This window comes from Delphinapterus leucas, chromosome 6 (genome assembly GCF_059928025.1).
Source record: "Delphinapterus leucas isolate spDelLeu-1000000601 "Yukka" chromosome 6, BTC_Dleu_Yukka2, whole genome shotgun sequence".
Lineage (NCBI taxonomy): Eukaryota > Metazoa > Chordata > Mammalia > Artiodactyla > Monodontidae > Delphinapterus > Delphinapterus leucas.
Genome location: NC_143134.1, coordinates 69212158 through 69233500, shown reverse-complemented (window position 1 = coordinate 69233500; position 21343 = coordinate 69212158). Strand labels below are relative to the sequence as shown.

The following is a 21343-nucleotide window of genomic DNA, read 5'->3' as shown; positions in this document are numbered from 1 at the left end:
GTCAAGTACTACACTGATTTATCTCTCTGCTTTCGGTCCTTTTCCTGTTCATGCTATATAATGCTGACTGGGTTAATCATCTGAAAGTGGCTCCATAAAATAAAAAATATCGAGTAGTTCCTCACTTCCTGCAGCAAGGGTTTGCAAACTACCAACCATGTACCAAATTTACTCTGCCTCCTGTTGGTGTGTGGACCATGAACTAAGAATAGTTTTATGTATTTAAATTATTGAAAAAATCAAAGAGGAATAGTATTTTTGACAGGTGAAAATTATATGAAATTTAAATTTTATTGTCCATCAATAATGTTGTTTTTGAGTATGAAAATGCTGATTTCTTTACATGTTGTCTGGCCGCTTTCAAGGGACAACAGCTGAGTTGAGTAATCCTGACAGTGACCATACATGGTGCTTTATCTCTTCACGCTTCTGCTCAGTGCACTATAAATTATAATAAAGCATTTATAAATTCATTGTTTCAAGTGCCACGCATATTGCTATATTGTGACATGTCATATTATTTTTATTACTAGTGTATACTGATCATGTCAAAGGAATAAAAAGAGAAAAATAGATTTTGAATTTCATGCTTTTAAAGCACGTGTATTATTTTATTACCGATTAGATGGCAAAATATTGTGTTTATTATGGAATGACACTATAGTGATGCCAGAAGAATACAGTATAAGTTGAAATTACCCAGCTACGTACTCATCACAGTATTCTCAGCTCACTGAAATTAGTAGTCAGGAAAAATCAGAAAATTTAAAATGGATTATCTCATCACACAGAATTTTTTCACAAAAATAAAAAATTAAAATGAAGGTGCAATCGAAGTAAGTTTGCTTGGTTCTTATGATGAATTGACAAATGTTAATACAGCTCAGTTTATTTGAATATCAAGACAGAATATGAAATGACTAAGAATTACTCCCCATGAATAGCATGTGTGGGACAACTTCAGGTGAAAAAAATTTTCAAAGTTGAGAAAACACTAATTCAATACAACCTGAAGTAGAATCCACTAAGGTGTCTTGATTGATGGTGGTAAAAACATGGAGCAGAAAAAGGCTTCAGTTGGACAAATTTACAAAGCTTATGAATATGTAAACATTTAAAACTGATGGTTATTTTAAGTTTTTGTCAGAAATAGAAGCTGAATATCCTGACTTGCCCAAGACCACATTGATGGCTTAGCAGTTAGTGGTAAACATTTATTGTGAATATTTTGAGCTCATGTGTGAGGTTGAAATTTTTTGAACTTGAGGAACCACTCTTAATCGCCTGTGGGGCATTGAATGGCTTTGGAAAATAGCTTTGCTGCAGATTTGATAATGTTTCCTAATGAATTTAAAACTATAAAGCAAAACAGCGCTTATATGTGAAACTTATATGTGGTTAAGCCATTTTGATGACAGCTAATGTTTGAATTACAAGTAAAGTCAGGCTGCTTTTTATATTTCCACTGCTGTCAAAAGTTAACAAGAAGTAAGATGTCTATTTCCAAGAAAAATTAGCAATAGATATTTTTTCTAAGGTCAAACCACAGTTCAGGCAGTATTTTTTGGATCTTGATGCAGTTGCAAAAGAAATTTCCATATTCATAATCCATTAATTGTGCAAATGAGGAGTGCTTCCACCTAGCCTTCAGTTGGAAGTGATTACAATGTAATGACATGTTAATAGGCAAACATAGAAGAAATCTAGTAGACTTTATAATTGCCTATCAAGTGATGAATGTATTCAATTAAAATCATATGCTCATGGGTTGATATCAGTATTTGGCAGTACTGGTTTGAAAACACATTTTCACATATAAATATGTAAAATCACATTACAGACTAGCATTAAGAGGAAACTTTGCAATTGATTTTGATCGTGGGAACACTAACTTTATTTTTAATTGAAATATAGTTGGTTTGCGATGTTGTGTTTCTGGTGTACAGCAAAGTGATTCAGTTATATACATATATATATATATATTTATATTTATTTATTTATTTTTCATATTATTTTCCATTATGGTTTGTTACAAGATATTGAATATAGTTTACTGTCCTGTGCAGTAGGACCTTGTTTTTTTATATATATATATATATAGTAGTTTGTATTGGCTAATGCCAAGCTCCTAATTTATCCCTCCTCCACCCCCATTCCTGTTTGGTAACCATAAGTTTGTTTTCTGTGTCTGTGTTTCTGTTTTGTACATAAGTTCATTTGTATCATATTTTAGATTCCACATGTAAGTGATATAATGTAGTATTTGTCTCTTTCTGTCTGCCTACTTCACTTAGTATGATTATTTCTAGGTCCATCCATGTTGCTGCAAATGGGCATTATTTCATTCTTTTTTATGGCTGAGTAGTATTTCGTATATATATACACAACATCTTTATCCATTCATCTGTTGATGGACACTTAGGTTGCTTCCATGTCTTGGTGATTGTAAATAGTGCTGCTCTGAACATTGGGGTGTATGTATCTTTTCAAATTAGACTTCTCCTTTTTTCCAGACCATATGCTCAGGAGTGGGCTTGCTGGATCGTATGGTAACTCTGTTTTCCATAGTGGCTGCACCAGTTTACATTTCCACCAACAGTATAGGAGAGTTCCCTTTTCTCCACACCCTCTTCGGCATTTAATATTTGTAGACTTTTTGATAACGGCCATTCTGCCAGTGTGAGGTGATACCTCACTGTAGTTGTTTTTTTTTGTTTGTTTGTTTTTTGCTGTACGCGGGCCTCTCACTGTTGTGGCCTCTCCCGTCGTGGAGCACAGGCTCCGGACGCACAGGCTCAGCGGCCATGGCTCACGGGCCTAGCCGCTCCACAGCATGTGGGATCTTCCTGGACCGGGGCACGAACCCATGTCCCCTTCATTGGCATGTGGACTCTCAACCACTGCGCCACCAGGGAAGCCCCTCACTGTAGTTTTGATTTGCATTTTTCTGATCATTAGCGATGTGGAGCATCTTTTCATGTGCCTGTTGGCCATCTCTATGTCTTCTTTGGAGAAATGTCTGTTTAGGTCTTCTGCCCATTTTTTGATTGGGTTGTTTGATTTTTTGTTATTGAGTTGTATGAGCTGTTTGTATATTTTGGAAATTAAGCCCTTGTTGGTCACATCATTTGCAAATATTTTCTCCCATTCCATAGGTTTTCTTTTCATTTTGTTCATGGTTTCCTTTGCTGTGCCAAAGCTTATAAGTCTGAATAGGTCTCGTTTTTTAATTTTTGTTTTTATTTCTATTGCCTTAGGCGACTGACCTAAGAAAACAGTGCTACAGTTTATGTCAGAGAATGTTTCGCCTATGTTCTCTTCTGGGAGCTTTATGGTGTCCTGTCTTATATTTAAGTCTTTAAGTCACTTAGAGTTTGTTTTTGTGTGTGGTGTGAGAGTGTGTTCTAACTTCACTGATATACATGCAGCTGTCCAGCTTTCCCAACACTACTTGCTGAAGAGACTTCTTCAGCAAGAAGTAGAAGAAGAAGAGACGACTTCTTGCCTCCTTTGTCAAAGATTGACTGAGTGTGGGTTTATTTCTGGGCTCTCTGTTCCATTTATCCATTTGTCTGTTTTTGTGCCAGTACCATGCCATGCTGTTTTGGTTACTGTAGCTTTGTAGCATTTTCTGAAGTCTGGGAGAGTTATGCCTCCTGCTATGTTATTTTTCCTCAGGATTGCTTTGACACTTCTGGGTCTTTTATGGTTCCATATAAATTTTAGGAGTATTTGTTCTAGTTCTGTGAAAAAGGTCATGGGTAATTTTATGATAGAGATTGCCTTAAATCTGTAGATTGCTTTGAGTAGTATGGCCATTTTAACAATATTAATTTTTTCAGTCCAAAAGCGTGAAATATCTTTCCATTTCTTTGAGTCATCTTCAGTTTCCTTTATCAGTGTTTTATAATTCTCAGCACATAAAATCTCCTTGGTCAGTTTTATTCCTAAGTATTTTATTTCATTTTATGGATGTAGTTTTAAAGGGATTTTTTTTTTTTTTAACTCTCTGATATTTCATTGGTAGGGTAAAGAGGTGCAACTGATTTCTGTATGCTAATCTGGTATCCCGCTACGTTGCTGAATTCGTTTAGCAGTTCTAGTAGTTTTTGTGTGGAGTTTTTAGGGTTTTCGATACATAGCATGTTGTCATCTGTGTATTATGACAATTTTACCTCTTCCCTTCCAATTTGGATACCTTTTATTTCCTTTTCTTGTCTGATTGCTTTGGCTAGGACTTCCAATATTATGTTGAATAGAAGTGGTGATAGTGGGCATCCTTGTCTTGTTCTAGATTTTAGCAGGAAGGCTTTCACCTTTTCCCCATTGAGTATTATGTTGGCAGGGGAACATTAACTTTAAACCTCAATTAAGCAAAAAATATCCCCACAAAAAGAATTTCATTCTCTTTAGTGGATATATATTACAAAGAAAAATTGTACTAAATTTTCATCACTATTATATTTAGAATTTTGTAACAGTAAAATTTATGAAAATTGTTTACTCTCTGTAATCTTTTGTTGTTGTTTTTCTGTATTTTGATGCTTTGACGCTGGCCCTGGAGAGACTGCCCCTCTCAGGGCTAGCCAATTTCTAGAGATAGTAAAGGATTACCTGCTAATGTTCCTTTCATGTGCAAACCAAACACTTCACAGCCTGTACCCTCAACCACATCCTTTATGGAGCTCTTTAACTAGGGCCACTATTCCCCACTCCTAATTACTCCAGAGCCAGTTACCATATAACTAGAAACAGCCTCTACAGAAACAATTTCACAATAATTTATTAACCTTTGCATATACTAAATATTAAGAAAACAAAGAAGTTAGGAATTATTTCTATTCTCAAGTTGGGGGTGGGTAAAATACATATGTAAGAGAAGATAACAATTTACTCTTTTTGGCTACTGAAAGTCCAGTTTTTATTTTACCTGGTTATTGCTTATAGTCTTTTTCTAGAAGATACATCTCCATACAACTGGAGATGTCATGATGAACATAAATTTAGCTGTTGTAGTCTGGTTTATGTTAAATAGGCTAAGTAAGTGCTGACCTGATTCAAGTGATTTAAGTTAATTCATCTCTGTATAATTTAAAACATGAATTAATGGTTTAGCTTATATGAATTATAAGTTCATAAATGGACTTTATGAAAAATAGACTTTTTTAGAGCAATTTTAAGTTAACAGCAAAATTAAGAGGAAGGTATAGAGATTTCTTGCATTACTCCCTGCCCGAACACATGCATAGCCTCCCATTATCCTCCACTAGACTGATATATTTGTTACAATTGGTGAATCTACATTCACCATCATTATCACCCAGAGCCCATAGTTTGCATTACGGTGCACTTTTGGTGTTGTACATTGTGTGGGTTTGGATGAATTTATAAATGACATGTATCCACCATTATAGTATATAAAGAGTAGTTTCACTGCCCCTCAAATCCTCTGTGCTTTACCTGTTTATCCCTTCATACCCCATAACCCCTGGCAGCCACTGATCTGTTTATTGTCTTCATAGTTTTGCCTTTTCTAGAATGTCATATAATTGGAATCATACAGTATGTAGCCTTTTCAGATTAGCTTCTTTCACTTAGTAGTATGCATTTAACGTTCCTCCATGTCTTTTCATGACTTGATAGCTCATTACTTTTTAGCATGAATATTAAATTATTGGATGTATTACAGTTTATACATTCACCTACTGAAGGACATCTTGGTTGCTTCCAAATTTTAGCAGTTATGAATAAAGCTGGTATAAACATCTATGTGCAGGTTTTTGTATGGACATGTTTTCAACTCCTTTCATGCGCTGAGGTGCGCTTGCTGGGTTGTATGGTAAAACTATGTTTAGTTTTGTAAGAAACTGCCAAACTGTCTTCCAGAGTGGCTGTACCATTTTGTATTCCCATCAGCAATGAATGAGAGTTCCTGTTACTTCACGTCTTTGACAGTGTTGTCAGTGTTTTGGATTATGATCATTCTAATAGGTTTATAGTGTTATCTCCTTGTTTTAGTTTGCATTTTTCTCACGACATATGCTCTGGAATATCTTTTCATGTGCTTATTTGCCATCCATATATCTTTGGTGAGGTGCCTGTTAAGGTCTTTGGCCCATTTTTTAGTTGGGTTGTTTTCTTATTTTTGAATTTTAAGAGTTTTTTGTTATTTTGGGTAACAGTCCTTTATCAGATATGTCTTTTGCAAATATTTTCTGCCAGTCTGTGGCTTGTCTTTTCATTCTTTTGACAGATTTTTTGCAGAGCAGAAGTTTTTAATTTTAATGATGTCAAGCTTATCAGTTTATTGCATCGATTGTGCCTTTGGTGTTGTATCTAAAAGTCATCACCAAACCGAGGTCATGTAGATTTTCTGTTATGTTATCTTTTAGGAGTTTTATAGTTTTGAGAATTGGATTTTTTAAAGTTTTAGTTTTTAATAAGGGGGATAAATGTTCAATGAAGAAAATCTGAGAATTGTAGAGATAAACAAGAAAAAATAAATAACTTCACTACTCACAGATAATCATTAATTTTTACTTATGTTCCTATACCTTTTTAACGGTTGTTTGCAGGTACACTTATATTTAATAGTACATAGAATTTGAAAGGCTATTGAAGTCTGTTTTTAAATCCAAAGTGATATTACTATAAGTGACTGTTAATGTCACCTGTTCATGAGGAGCACATTTGATAAATCTGTGAGTTTTCATAGGTAGAGGATTATTGAAAACATATTTTTTTCTTTATAGAAAGCTACTGTACAGCTTTTTTGACATGTTATATCATGAACATTGTCTCACTTCAACATTTTTCTGTAACTTGATTTTGAATGTTTGCATAGGATTCTAACTTACAGATGAGTAGATATTTAAATAGATAAATATAGAAATTTTCATTATTTTCACACAAAATTAACATCTTAATTTACACATTACTCTGCAGTTTGATTTTTTCACTTAGTATATTATGACTACCCTTCTAGATTAATACATATACTTCCAACTTATTAGTTTTAGTATTTGTATAAAATTCCATAGTGTGGAAGTTTCTTATATTCTTTGCTATTCTTCTCTTAATGGACCTTTGGCAACTATAAACAGTGCTACAGTAAACATCGTTATACATATACCCTTTTGTATTGGCGCATTTATTTCTTTAGGGCACTTTTCCCTGTGTAGGATTGCTGGGTCAAAGTGTATATGTATATTCTTTTTAATGAATATTGCCAAATCAGTTTTTCGTAAAATTGTGTCAGTTTCCAGAGTCACTCTTATGTGTTCTTAAGATTCCTGTTTACCTACATTGTGCCTGCATTGGATTGGTGAAAAATGGTCTTGTCATTTTAATTTCCATTTGTTTAATTTCTGTTGCTAGTGAGGTTTGGCATCTTTTCCTATATTTATTGGCCCTTTGCAGTTCCTCTTCTGTAGGTTGCCTGTGTTTGTCCATTTTTCTTTTTTTCTTTAATTTATTTGGTTGCACCGGGTCTTAGTTGTGGCTCGCGGGCTCCTTAGTTGTGGCACACAGGCTCCTTAGTTGTGGCATGTGAACCCTTAGTTGCGGCATGCGTGTGGGATTTAGTTCCCTGACCAGGGATCGAACCCAGACCCCCTGCATTGGGAGTGTGGAGTTTTATCCACTGCACCACCAGGGAAGTCCCTGTCCATTTTTCAAACCCAGAATATTAGTTCCATATCTTTTTGCTTGTTATTTTCACTATAGCTTCAATGCCAAGAGCATTTTCTGCACACAGTGGGCATTCATATATTAAATAATATCTGAACGTACTGTTCTTTAAGCATGGTGAAGGATATCCTGTCTAGGTACAGGATTCTTAGATTGAGATTCTTTTTTTTTTTTTTTTTTTTCCCTAGCTATGAGGTAATGTTCTAGTGCCCTCTGGTTTCTAGGGTTATTAGTGAGAAGTCTAGTGTTAATCTGAGTCTTTCCCCTTTTCAGGAAACCTATTCTTTCTCTCTGAAAGTTTTTTCTCTTTGTGATTGAAATTAAGTTATTTTTACTTACAAGATTGTATCTTTTTTTTTTTTTTTCATTAAATTTTCTCCCTCTGCCTGCCTCCCTCCTTCCCACCCCGGGCCAATCCACCCAAATTAAACCTGAGTCTTAGGCGTTTCAATCTGAAGACTTCAGTCTGTTTCTGCAGCTAGGGATTTTTTTTTCTCTTTTTTCCTAAATAAGAGAAGAATAGAACAAGGTTTGTCCTGTTTTCTTTCTTTTTTTTTTTATTGGAGTATAATTGCTTTACAATGGTGTGTTAGTTTCTGCTTTACAACAAAGTGAATCAGTTATACATATACATATGTTCCCATATCTCTTCCCTCTTGCGTCTCCCTCCCTCCCACACTCCCTATCCCACCCCTCCAGGCGGTCACAAAGCACCGAGCTGATCTCCCTGTGTTATGCGGCTGCTTCCCACTAGCTATCTACCTTACGTTTGTTAGTGTATATATGTCCATGCCTCTCTCTTGCTTTGTCACAGCTTACCCTTCCCCCTCCCCATATCCTCAAGTCCATTCTCTAGTAAAGTCTGTGTCTTTATTCCTGTCTTACCCCTACGTTCTTCATGACATTTTTTTCCCTTAAATTCCATATATATGTGTTAGCATACCTGTTTTCTTTCTTTAATTCATTATTTGCAGACCTCCTGAATTTGTCTTCCAAGTCTCTTACCTTTCAGTAATGATTTTATCAAGAAGGGGCAAGCTGTCAAGGTGGCAGCATAGAAGGACATGGAGCTCACCTCCTCACACAGATACATACAATAATACATCTACAAGTGGAGTAGTTCTCACAGAATACATACTGAAAGCTGGCAGAAGATCTAATACAACCAAAGCTTCAAGAAAGATGCCCACGTAACTGGTTAGGATGAAAGGGGAAATAAAAAGGAATCAGGACAGGACCTGCACCCCTGGGACGGACCTGTGAAAGAAGAAAGGTTTCCTCACCCTGGGAACCTCCTTCACCAGCTGGGAGGTCCACTGAGACAGATAGGGAGCTTCAGAGAATACAAGAGCCAGCTTATAGCCAGGCAGGGTAGAAGGAGACCAGCATAGACGGTCCTTGCACATTGGTGCACTTTCCAGCCCGACATGCAGGCCTGCCGGTATGTGCAGGGGCTGGATGCTGAAACTCGGGCTTCAGCGGACAGACCTGGTGAGGGGACTTGGTTTGGCTGTGCAGAGATAGCCTGAAGGGCCTGAAGTGTGGTCTGGGATGCAACTGGCACGGAGCGCAGGTCTGCCATAGGAGCCCCATTGTCAACACACGAAGGGAAGGGTGTGGGCCCACCATGGCAGCCTCATTGTCAGCATGCTCCCAGCGGGGCATGGCTGCAGCCACTGCGGACTTTGGAAATGTGCACCAGCAAGTTTTGGGAGCGTGCAAGCGCCACCAGAGTGGGTGTGCACGTGCAAAGGCAGGGCTGAAATCTGAGCAGATTACCAGCACTCCCATAGTGGGTGCAGGAGCGCGACTTTGCTGGGTTTTCGCACCAGTGGTGTTGTGAGCATGCACATCCCTGAGAAATGTATGAGTCTGTTGATTATTGATGCTCCTGTAACGGAGGCTGGTTTGAAGGCAGTGCCAGCAATATTGTACTTTGTGGGTGCACACACCGGGTGGCAGGTGACATCATGGAGTTGCACGTCCTGGTGGACAGCTCCTGGAGAAAAATACACAGAGACCCCTTTCCTAGTGAGAGCATTCCAGTCCTGCCTACCTCACACTGTAGCTTAGAACTGGATCTGGGGGCTTCTACTCCAACAATTGGGGAGCAGACCCTGCTCCCAACAGGGCTGTGACAACCACAGAGCAAAGAAGAGGCCCCGCCCAACATCCAGTGCAAGCTCTGGTCACCACAACACAACCCCTCTGTCAAGGGGATAACGGCCAGAACATGGCAGGCATCCATACCAAATACAGGCCCTGCACCAAAAACACTGGACTCACACAGGCTACACAGGGATGCTCCCAAATAAAAAACAGCCCTTTAAGACCACAGTAGATAACTGTTTCTCCTGAATTCAGAGAGAGAAATATGAGAGAGAAAAATTGGAGGAACTACTCCCAATTAAAAGAACAAGAGAAATCCCCTGAAAGAACACAAAATGAAAGAAACCTCTCCATTCTACCAAACACTGAGTTGAAAAAGGAGGTAATAAAAATGCTAAAGAAATTAAGAAAGATTATTGATAGAAATGCAGATCACTGTAGCAAGGAACTAGAAACTATAAAGAGGAGCCAGTCAAAATTAGACAGTTCAATTGCCAAGATAAAAACTGAGATAAAGGCAATGAACAGTGGACTAAATAAGGCAGAAGAATGAATAAGTGATCTGGATGATAGAATAACAGAAATCACCCAATCAGAACAGCAGACAGAAAGACAAATAAAAAAAAATTGAAAGCAACATACGAGATCTATGGGGTAATGTTAAGCATTCCAATCTACGCATAATAGGGATCCCAGGAGAAGAAAGAGAAAAGAGGATTGAAAGTGTATTTGAAGAAATTATGGCTGAAAACTTTCCAAATCTAAAGAAGGAAACAGATATCTAGGTACAGGAAGCACAGAGGGTTGCAAACAAAATGAACTAAAACAGACCTACACTGAGACATGTTATAATTAAAATGTCAGAATTTAAAGATAAAGAGAGGATTCTTAAGGCATCAAGAGAAAAACAGTCAGTCAGTTACAAGGGAACCCCCATAGGCTATCAGCTGATTTCTCTACAGAAACTTTGCAAGCCAGAAGGGAGTGGCAAGATATATTCAAAGTCATGAAAGGGAAAAATCTGCAACCTAGGATACTGTACCCAGCAAAATTATCATTGAGAGTAGAAGGGGAGATGAAGAATTTCCCAGACAAGCAAAAACTAAAAGAATACAGCAATACCAAACCTATCCTAAAAGAAATATTGAAAGGTCTTTTCTAAATAGAAAAGAAGCGAGACTTTATAAGAAAGAGAAATCACAATAGGAAAGGCAAGTACATAAAGGGATTGTTTGATCACTTAAGGAAGCCAGTACATAGATTTTTTAAAAAATCAAAAAATTTTGTGAAAGTGATTATAATTACAGTGAATGGCAAGAGGATAACATGAAGATGTAAAATAGGACATTAGAGTCACAAAATGTAGGGGAGGGGAGTAAGAAAATACAGATCTTTTAGAATGTGTTTGGACTTACATGACTACCTGTCTAAAGCAAGGAGATATAGTAATGGGTTAACATATTTGAAAATCAAGGTAACCACGAATCAAAAACACACAATAGATTACAAAAAATAAAAAGAAAAGAACTCAAGGATAATACAAAAGAAAACTGTCAAACCACAAAAGGAAAAACAAAAAGAAGAAAGAAACAAAAGACAAATACAAAATCAACTGGAAAACAAGGTTTAAAATGGCAATAAAGACATATCTACTTATCAGTAATTACTTTAAATGTCAATGGACTAAATGCTCTGATCAAAAGACAGAGAGTGGCAGACTGGATAACAAAACAAGAACCTATAGCATGCTGCCTACAAGAGACCCACTTTAGGGTAAAAGAAACACATAGACTGAAAATGAGGGGATGGAAAAAGATACTTCATGCAAATGGGCATGACAGGAAAGTGGGGGTAGCAATACTCGTATCAGACAAAATAGACTTCAAAGCAAAGGCCATAAAGAAAGACAGAAAAGGACACTATACAATGATAAAAGGATTAATATAAGAAGAGGATATCATATGTTAACATGTATGCACCCATATAGGAACACCTGAATACATAAAACAAACACTCCTCTAAAGGTAGGTAATTTTATTGCTTCCACCATATAGTAGAGCTAACTATGGTAGACAGGTTAAAGCACCTGCCCCAGATTACATAAATACTATGTGCCTAAGATCACATCACTGATAATGGGATTCTAACCCATGAAGGCTGGTTCTAGAATTTGAAAGTCTTAATAATTTTGCCTTGCTGCCTTTCTCTGTTAGCATGGTTGTTTAATCTTACTAGCTATTATGGAATAAAGCTGAATCTAGGAGACGCTTTGAAATTTGCTTCTACAAAAAAAATCATTGATCGACTCTGTGAGAAGGATATACAGTTGTATGACCTATAGAGCAATACAGCATCACTCACTTTCTGCACATTAAGTCAAAGCCAAAGCAGTCATCCCCATTTAATTTTCTTATGGCCTTCCCCCTGATTCCCAGGTATAGTCATTGTATGCTCTGACATGTCAGTTATATTAAAAATTCTAGTACTGGATCATCAACAGAACCACAGTCACCTCCTTATCAACTTGTACCGTAGAAAGAAATCTCACTGACACTGTTTTTTAATGGGGTGTGAAAGAAAATCCTTTACCAGTTTAAGAATTGGCCCATAGCTTTTGGGAGTGTGTATTCTCTGAGCATCAGAAGTAGAATATCATTTTTGTAGACATGTTACCAGACCATAAATATCCTTACAGTTTTCCTCAGTTTTAGACAATTGATCTATATCCATGCGCAAGGAACATTAAAATGAATTTGAAGTACTGTCTCATTTCTAGGACTCTATCTGGCAAATAGTAGCACCAGCATATTGAGGCATATGCGTAAGTATTTTTATTGAGGCTTTGCTTATAATAGGAAAAAACCTGGAGTCCCTTGGTTCTGTGTTCCCATCCAATCACCAGTATTTTGCTAAGTCCTGTCTCTAGTTTACTGCCATCCTCTTCTCTTTATTCTCATTGTCATTGCCTTAGCACAGGCTTTTAGTATCTTTTGTAGATTGCCTAGAACTCAGAACTTTCAGTTACATTTTTTGTCTACTTGAAATGCATCTAAATTATTCATAGCTATTTCTGAATCACAGCTCTTATTTTTTTTAATATTTATTTATTTATTTGGCTGTGCCGGGTCTTAGTTGCGGCACGCGGGATCTTGGTTGCAGCATGTGGGATCTTTAGTTGCAGCATGCGGGGGTCTTTAGTTGAGGCATGTGAACTCTTAGTTGAGGCATGTGGAATCTAGTTCCCTGACCAGGGATCGAACCCGGGCCCTCTGCACTGGGAGCTTGGAGTCTTAGCCACGGGACCACCAAGGAAGTCCCACTTATATTATTCTTACTTTAAACCTTTTGGTGGCTTCCCATTGCATTCAAAATGTGTTCCAAACTTCTTAGCCTAGTATTCAGAGCATCTTGTGATCTGGCCTCAACCTGCCATTCCAACTCTATTTCTCATTGCTACTCTTAATATTCTCTTTCACACCCAACTAAATGGAAATGTAGATTGTTTTGCCACAACATGAGTTACTGTGACATGAATTAGAATATAACTTATTTATGAATAAGGGAAAGACATCAGTTTAATTTAGAATTCCTGTTGTTTCATTGTGATTTTTTTCCCCTTCCCAGCATGTTAATGTATTGAGTCACCAAATAACAGCTGAAAGCAAAGTATTATAAGAGAGTGGAATACAGCAAATTGTAGAGGAGTACAGTGTTCTAAATAGCACCCATTCATCTCTCTTTTTTTTTTTCTTTTTTTTCCCATCTTGGTGTGACCACACACTGTTTTGGAAGTGATTACTCTGCTATTCTCCTGGATCTCTTTGAATTTTGCTCTTGTCTCCATAACTTGGTGTCTTTAAATTATACTATTTATACTTCCTTAAATTATACTATTTTTGTTAGGGTTGTTATTTTTCACACTTAACCATTATCTTCAAAATGGTGGCTCAAAACAGCCATTTGTTTACTCTCATTCTGTGATTTGCTCTGGGTTTGGTCAAATGGTTCTCCTAATCTCACCTCTAGTACTGATGTGGCTACAGTCATTTGACAGCTCCACTGATGCTGGATAGCCCCTTAGTTACATATCTGGTAGTTGACTGTAGCTGTCAGCTCTGGTTTTCTTTGTGACCTCTTATTTTCCAGTAGGCTAGATAAGGCCTTTCTTGTGATGGTAGAAGCTTTTCAAGAAGCAGAAGTTTCTAAGTCGGACCATCACTTCCATTCCTCTTTTCTAAATAGCTTTATTGAAGTACAGTTGATATACAATAAATTGCACATGTTTGAAATGTACAATTAGATAAATTTTGAAACCATAACTAGTCAAGATAGTGAACAGATCCATCACAGGTTTCCTTGTACCCTTTTGTAATTCCTCCATCCTGCCATGATTCACCTCCCTCTAAAACCAGTTATTGATTTGCTTTCTGTCACTACAGATTACTAGAGTTTTAAACAAATGGAATCGTACAATATGTGCTATGACATTTTTCTAATTTCTTTTACTCAGCATAATTATTTTGAGATTCATGCATGTTGTCATGAATCAGTAGTTAATGCTGAGTATCTTACTGAATATAACACAGTTGGTTTATCCATTTATCTGTTGATGGGCATTTGAGTTGTTTATAGTTTTGGGCTATTTTAAATAAAAGTGCTATGATCATTCATGTACAAATCTTTATATGGGCATATATTTCCTTTTATCTTGGGTAAATAGCCATGAATGGAACAGCTAGATCGTAAGGTAGGTCCCTTATGTTTAACTTTTTAAGGACACGCTAAACTTCTTACGAAGTAGTTGTACCATTTTACATTCCTACCAGCAGGGTACAAGAATTCTCATTCCTCTTTGCCAACCTAAGGTGTGCCTTTTTAATTTTAGCTCTTCTAATGGCTGTGTGGTGGTATCCCATTATAGTTTTAATTTACATTTCTCTAATAACTAATGATGTTGAACATCTTTTCATTTGTTTATTTGCCATGTGTGTTTTCTGTGGTAAAGTGTCTTTTCAGATCATTCGCCCATTTTATTTATTGGGTTCTTTGCTTTCTTATTGTTGAGTTTCTAGAGTTCTTAGTGTATTTTGGATTCAAGTCCTTTATTACACATATGCTTTACGAAGAATTTCTCCTAGTATGTTACTTGTCTTTTCATTCTCTTAACACTATTTTTTGAATGCGTGAAGTACTTAATTTTGATGATGTCTGGTTCATTAGTTTATTTTTTAATGGCTTTTATCTTCTTCCTATGCTTTCTTCTAGAAGTCTTATGATTTAGGTTTTATATTTAGGTCTCTGATACATGTTGAGTTAATTTTTATATATGGTGCAGGATATGGATCTAAGTTAATTGTTTGCATATTGATATTCAGTTGTTCCAGCACCGTTTGTTGAAAAGGTTATCCTTTCTATACTGCATTTCTTTTGCATCTGTGTCATAAATCTGTTGTCCACATGTATGTGGGGTTTTGTCTGTGTTCTCTATTCAGTTCCATGATATATTTGTCTGTGTTAATACAGTATTACTTTTGATTACTCTAGCTTTGTAATAATTTTTGAAATCACAGTGTGTTACTTTTTCAACTTTGTTCTTTGTTTTCAAAGTTGTTTCCAGTGTTTTAGGACCTTTTGTTTCTGTATGAATTTTAGCATCAGCTTGTCGGTTTCTATGAAAATACCTGCTGAGATTTTGACTGGCATTGCATTGGATATGTGGATCCATTTTGGGGGAGTTGTCATCTTAGCAGTATTGAATCTTCTGACCTGTGAACAACATATATCTCTTCCTTTATTTAGATATTTTTAACTTTGTCAATGTTTTGTTATCAGTGTACAAGTATTTCACATCTTTTGCCAGGCTTATCCCAAAGTATTTTATATTTTTTGATGTTTTTGAAAACAGTATTTTAATTTTCTGATTGTTCACTGGTAGTATATAGAAATGCAGTTGATTTTTCTATTGATCTTGTATCTTGCAACCATGCTAAACTCAGTTATTCTAGTACCGTTTTTGTAGATTCCGCCAGATTTTCTGTATAGACAGTGATGTCAAAAAACAGTTTTACTTTTTTCCTTTCCAATCTGGATCCTTTTATTTCTTTTTCTTGCCTGATTTTATTGGTTAGACTGTCCAGTACAATTTTGAATAGGAGGAAAGCATTTACTCTTTTACTATTAAGAATCATGTTATGGGGCTTTCCTGGTGGCGCAGTGGTTAAGAATCCACCTGCCAATGCAGGGAGCACGGGTTCAAGCCCTGGCCCGGGAAGATCCCACATGCTGCAGAGCAACTGAGCCCGTGCGCCACAACTACTGAACCTGCGCTCTGGAGCCCACAAGCTAGAGCGACTGAGCCCGTGTGCCACAACTACTGAAGCCCGCGTGCCTAGAGCCCGTGCTCCTCAACAAGAGAAGCCACCGCAATGAGAAGCCTGCACACTGCAACGAAGAGTAGCCTCCGCTCGCTGCAACTAGAGAAAGCCCATGCACAGCAACAGAGACCCAGTGCAGCCAAAGATAAATAAATAAATAAATAATAAAAAAAGAAGAATCATGTTATAGATATTTTGTAAATCCCCTTTATCAAGTTGTGGAAGTTAACCCTCTCATTAATTTGCTGAAAATTTTTAATTAGTAATGTTATATTGGATTTTTTCTAATGTCTTTCCTGCATTTATTGAGACTATCATACTATTTTTCTTTTTTAGTTTGTTAATATGGTAAATTACATTTGTAGATTCTTGAATGTTAAACCAACCCTGCATTCCTGGATAAACCCCATTTACTTATGATGTATTAATAAATTGTTAGATTTAATTTGCTAAAACTATTTATAAAGTTTACATCTGTGTTAATAAGCAATACTGGCTTGTAGTTTCTTTTCCTCAGAATGTCTTTGTCTTCTTTTAGTATGAGGGTAATACTGGCCTCATAAAATGTGATCAAAAGTGTTCCCTCTTTGTTGGTTTTCTAGAAGAGTTTGTGTCGAATTGATATCTCTTTTCTAAGTATTTGATAGAATTCACCAGTGATAGCATGTGGGCCTAGAGTTTTGTTCTGCTTTGTGGAAAGGATTTTAATTGAAATTTCAATTTCTTTAGTAGATATAAGCCTATGTAGGGTACCTCTTTCTTTTCAGTAAGTTTTAATAGTTTGTGTCTTTAAAGGAACCCATCCATTTCATCCAAGCTGGAAATTTACTGTCATAAAGTTATTCACAGTACTCCCTTGTTATTCTTTTAATATCTGTAGAATATGTAGTGATGTCACCTCTCTCATTTCTGATAGTGGTTATTCTCTTTCTTTTTTTCCTGGACGGTATGACTAGAAGTATTTCGATTTTAATGATCTTTAAAAAAAAAAAACAGATTTTACTTTCATTGATTTTATTTTTATTTTCTACTTCACTGATTTCTATGCTGATCTGTATTATTTCCTCTATATTTTTTTAATTTGTTTACTTTGGGTTTCATTTGCTCATCTGTTTCTTGTTTAAAGTAGAACCCAAGGTCACCGATTTGGCATTTTTCTTTTTTTCTAATACAGGTATTTGAAGCTATAAAATTTCCTTTAAGTACTGCTGTAATAACACCCCACAAATTTTAGTATCCTGTATTTTTCTAAATTTCTGTCTTGATTTCTTCTTTTATTCATGAATTATTTACAAGCATATTATTTTTTTTTTTTTTTTTTCGGTATGCAGGCCTCTCACTGTTGTGGCCTCTCCCGTTGCGGAGCACAGGCTCCGGACACGCAGGCTCAGTGGCCATGGCTCACGGGCCCAGCCGCTCCGCGGCATGTAGGATCTTCCCGGACCGGGGCACGAACCCGTGTCCCCTGCATCAGCAGGCGGACTCTCAACCACTGCGCCACCAGGGAAGCCCTACAAGCATATTATTTAGTTTCAAAATATTTGAGAGTTCTCCAGAAATCTTCTGTCATCAATTTCTAGTTTAATTCTGTTGGGGTGAAGGAACATATATTATACATGTTTTATTTTTATATATGGTAAGACCCCAACATACATTGCTATTATTCTTGTTTAAAAAGTCAATTTAGGGCTTCCCTGGTGGCGCAGTGGTTGAGAGTCCGCCTGCCGATGCAGGGGACACGGGTTCGTGCCCCGGTTCGGGAAGATCCCACATGCCGCGGAGCGGCTGGGCCCGTGAGCCATGGCCGCTGAGCCTGCACGTCCGGAGCCTGTGCTCCGCAACGGGAGAGGCCACAACAGTGAGAGGCCCGCGTACTGCAGAAAAAAACACAAACCCCAAAAAAAACAAAAAACAAGTCAATTTACCACAGCCGTACCTGAGGACTACCTTCCTGAGCATTCTAATCAATGCCCTGTGTGTTATGAGTTTCCTCAGTCTTGCTGGTGGGACAGGGACTGTTTTCAGGACTGTTGGAGCACCATGCACTGTTCCCTTTACTAATCCTTTTGGTTTCTCTTCTGCCTTGGTAGTATCCTCACATGCATGTGCTTATTGGTGCTCTTTGATTCTTTCTCCATGCAGCTCTCTTGTCTCTGGTATTCTGTCATATAAATTTTGTTAGTGCCTTGATCTTCCTGGACTCTCAACATCATCTTCTCAACTCAGGGAGTCTGCCAGGCTCTGTCTCTATTCCCCTTCTCAGTGCTGTGACCTGGAAACTCAAGAGAGTAAGCTGGAACAATCATAGAACTCACCTCAGTTGTTTTCCATCTGTCAGGGATCACTAGCCTTCATTGCTTGTCAGTGTTTTGAAAACCATTGTTTCATATATTTTGTTTGCTTTTTGGTTGTTTGTTTCAGATGGGAGCACAAATTGACTTCAGCTTAATCCATCTTCGTTGGAAGCAGAAGTCTTTTTTTTAAGTATTCTGATATAAAACAATGTCATAGAACTAGTAATAATATAATAATTTTTGAGGACTATTTGTATCAAAAGATATTCTTCACCTATCTTTGAGAGAATGTGTTATTTATAACCATTTTTGTTATTTTTCATTTAAATATATTCATAGGTATGAATGTACAAAGTCTGAAAGTGTATACAAAAGTGTTAGATCATTATCTTAGTATGCTTTGGGGTGAGTAATTTTATATACTTGAACATGTATAACAAAACAATAAAGCTAAAAACAGAGAACATCATTTATAAACCAGTGTAAAGAATTAAAAAATGCTAGTCTGTTATCAGCCTTATTTGAAACCTGATATGACAGTATGTTGGGATAGAAGATACATCTCTAAATCATCAAATCCTTCTCTCTTAAGTTATTACAGAAATCTCTGTGATGCCATTATTCAAGTCACTGGAGCCAGATGCATAAATCTGTCCTATTCTTTATGGTAAAAATGGTATATGCTGAGGAAGAAATGCACTATGACTTGAAATTCTAAAGTATCTGGTGAATTCGTGTACAAAAAAGTATTTGGGTTGGTAGAGGAAAGTATTGGGATGCTGCCTACAGGTTAAGCATTAGTTATATATAGCAGTTGATTTGTCTCATGACACGGTTAGATTTTAATTACTCCTGTTTACAGAAATTTACTATTTGTAATATATATGTCATGCATCAATCATAAAGTAATTTAAAAATACATTTAATTTGGGGTGGCAAGTGAAAACTTTCCAAATGCCCAAACAAAGCAGAATAGAAACAGGCAGTTAATAATAATGATAACCATATCAACTACCACCACCACCTGTAGAATTCAATCTCTTCTTTTTAAAATGTGGAATTAGGTGAGGTAGTTTGCATGTTTTTTTAAAAGCTCTGTTACTAGATTTGCAATTGAAATAAATGATGTGAAACTTTAATATTCATACCTCTCTGACTGATAATTTGTTGCATTATTAATATCCTTTTACATTATTGTTTCTAGTTCTTTTTCTTCTAAGTAGCATTAGTAGAGACAAGTCTCTCTCTTCCATCCTCTATTTAAGTAGTGATTTTCTTTTATCCTCTCAATACCTTTATCCTTATGACCTTATGGCCCTAATTCATGGATAGACAAAAGAAAGGGACTTGTCATATAAGTTGCCTACAGATTGTTGGGCCTCTGTAATTAAAGGCACATAATCCAGTAATATACTTTGGAGAAGAAAAATATATTGTTAAGATAGGGATGATAACAGGAAAGAGAACTTCGAAGTTCTTTATTTTGTCTTTTCATTAACTTAGAAAAGTTAGTTTTGGGGTGTGTGCGTGTGTTTATGGATGTATACTCAAAGAAGGTATTGGTATTGTTGCCCACAGAGTAAGCAGTAGTTATATACTTTGCAGTATTTTGGGGATAGGAAGAGAAGGGCCATGATAACACTGCATAAAAACAGTTTTGGTATAGATACACAAAGATGCTACTTTTTAAGGATGATCATGTTTTTACTACCAAAACTTTTAAAGTTGTTCAAAGGCAGGACTGTTCATGAAATTATCACTGATGAATGTCATTGAGATCTGGAAATAAATAGCATTTAATATACATGCAAAGCCATAGAAACTTGGTAAAGATCATTGATACAGAATACCAAAATAGTAAATCAAGCCATTATTTGTAATTTGATCTAGTATACTGTCTGTATAAAATTTCTAAATGCTGGTGCAAAGTGATGCTGTGTTTTTCCTGGCATTATAGTCTTCTAAGCACTTGTTAAAATTCTGAGTACATTATTAGCATTTGATATTCTGAAATGTTGAACTTTTGACCTTGAGTGACTGATATTCAGACAGTGGTTGTATGTTATTCATCTAAGTACTAGACCATATTATTTTACTTTTCTAGCCCCTGTAACAGTAGAGTTTACACATTTTAAACAGTCACTAATCTATATAGGGGTCATGATGTCTGAAACTTTCAATATGGTTTGATTTGAATCCATTTTCTTTTTGATCCCATAGTTTTCACATTAGAAGAATAAAAAATTGCACATGAGTAATTAGAATGATGATCTTTTCTGAAGGATTTTAACCTTTTTTCTTTTGTATCCCAATATGTTGAATTAGAGTTTTGGAATACATTAAAATATTAAAGTTTATAGCTTAGAAACAAAACACCTGGCTTTGCTGAAGAAATTGAGTATTTCCTCTGGCATTCCTTTATGTGAAAAACAGAAAACCAGTACTGGAATGAAACTTGAAACTTTGAATAATTTTTTCAGTTTCTTTAGTTCTACTTTGGGTAAAAGCCCTCCTGCCTCTAAAATGATAAGAATTCAATGTGAATATAAAGAAGTTTGGGTAAAACATTGCCACTTCACTCTGTTAATGCCTGAAAGTGTTTGTTTAGAAAAAGCTAAATATTGTATTTTCTGTATTTATATAAACGTAAAATTGGTGTTTGAGCTTTACAAGTCAGATATGTGCCATGATCATATGATGGCACTGTTTGTTTTAATATTTATATATATATTTTAATTGAAATATAGTTGATTTACAATGTGTGTTGATTTCTGCTGTACAGAAAAGTGATTCTTATACATATACATACGTTTTTTTTAATATTCTTTTCCATTATGGTTTATCACAAGATATTGACTATATTTCCCTGTGCTGTAC

General features: G+C 36.3%; 1 protein-coding gene across 12 annotated transcripts in view; it reads left to right on the top strand.

Moving 5' to 3' along the window:
* RIC1 (RIC1 partner of RAB6A GEF complex) overlaps positions 1-21343 on the top strand; it is a 169621-nt gene that overhangs the window by 38907 nt on the left and 109371 nt on the right. The window lies entirely within an intron of this gene.